The following is a 1922-nucleotide window of genomic DNA, read 5'->3' as shown; positions in this document are numbered from 1 at the left end:
ATTCCTTTGTTAAAACTTACCAACAATGCTTGCTTTCTTCTCATCATATAACTTACAGAGCAAGCATCTTTTCTACAGCTTGGTGAACTGTCATATTCCTTTCTAAGTTTGGGTCTGCTTCCAGCATTTTATCCTTCAAGCTTTCAATGTCATGAAATATCTCTGAGAGTTCCTTTAACGTTAAATCTTTTTTACCAGCATCATTTCCTCCAGGGCATCTTCATGGTTTTGCACAACTACCTGTCTCAGAATCAGGATACAAATGTCACAGCAGCTCCGTTATCTGCGCTAGTAGATAACGCAGTTTAGCTTAATATTAATCAATTCAGGGGCGCCTGGGTGGCTCAGTTGGTTAAGCGTCTGCCTTCGGCTCAGGTCATGATCCTGGGGTCCTGGGACCGAGCCCTGGGTCGAGTTCCGTGCTCCCCAGGGAGTCTGCTTCTCTCCTATGCCCCTCCCCCAGCTCATGCATGCTCCCTCTCTCTCTCTCAAATAAATGAATAAAATTTTAAAAATATTAATCAATTCATGCTGATTTCTGAAATGGTAGAACCAGCCATTATAGCAGTGAAAGGGTATTCTTCAGTCTCGTTACAATGATCATTTTCTTGCAATGTGGCTATTAACGTCAATGCTCTGGCCTGAATGTTAGCCAAACTGATTTTTTTTTTTAAAGATTTTATTTATTTATTGGACAGAGATAGAGACAGCCAGCGAGAGAGGGAACACAGGCAGGGGGAGTGGGAGAGGAAGAAGCAGTCTCATAGCAGAGGAGCCCGATGTGGGGCTCGATCCCATAATGCCGGGAATACGCCCTGAGCTGAAGGCAGACGCTCAACCGCTGTGCCACCCAGGTGCCCCAACCAAACTGATTTTTTAAGAAAGTTATTATGTTCTTCAGTCAGAAGTTCAAGTAAACGCTCTACTTCCTCCATAAGTAGCTTTCTGATTCTCGTGCAATTTACATAAAAAGCTGTTGGAGTGACTTCCTCTGTTTTGTTCCTATTCCTCATGCTTCTTCAGTGTGACTCATAGGATAGCTTCGTATGGGTCTAGGTCTCTTCCTGTCTTTGCTTTGTTGCCCCTATCTTCGAGTCTTCTACTCACACCCAGTTTCACTTCTAGCATTTTTCATTTTTCATTTCTTTGCTTCACTTTTATCCTCTCTCTCTCTCGATGTTCCCTTTTTGTAAAATGCCATATGGGTGTATCACTGGGAGACAAGGAGGAAACACAAATACAGAATTTGCTGTCTGAGTGAATTGAATAACAGCTACACAATAACCAATCGCCAGCAGACTTTGAAAGAAGTGTCGTGATTAGTCACTGATCATGACGTGCACCTTATTCCCATGGTGATTTGTGGACTAAATTGCTAGCAATGAAGTTTGCACTTTAACAGTTAATTACTCACAGGTAGTATACTGTGGTAACTAAAATTAGAACTATGTTGTTGGGGCACTGGTCTTGTTTTATCAAACCATGGTAACAAGTTCATGCGTGCTGAAAGTGTGCAGAGTGAGACCAGCTGTGTGTGTGCAGTATCCTAGGCCACCGTGTGTTAAATGCATGGCAGACCTATCTCTTGACTTCGTAGGCTTCCAATCAAGAGGCTTGGTTTCTTGAGAAACCAGACCCAAGGAGCTTTATCTGCACCCGAATCCAATTTAAAAATGACATTCTGGACTTGGAATTGATGCTGTAGCAGGTTGAGACTTTGGGGGATCATAGAAAAGTATATGTATTTTGCATGTATGAGAAGTGTAAATAGTTTCTGACCAGAGAGATGGCAGTGGTTTCCAGGTATATCCGCAAACTCTTTGACTACTTCTGCTTTGAAAAGGTGGAGCTCAATTTCCCTTGCCTTGAGTGACTTAGTGACTTGCTTCTAATCAATATATATAATGGAAGTGATGGTATGT

Source organism: Ursus americanus, chromosome 23 (assembly GCF_024610735.1).
Source record: "Ursus americanus isolate L20-20 chromosome 23, mUrsAme1.1.p, whole genome shotgun sequence".
Lineage (NCBI taxonomy): Eukaryota > Metazoa > Chordata > Mammalia > Carnivora > Ursidae > Ursus > Ursus americanus.
This window is presented reverse-complemented; position numbering follows the sequence as displayed.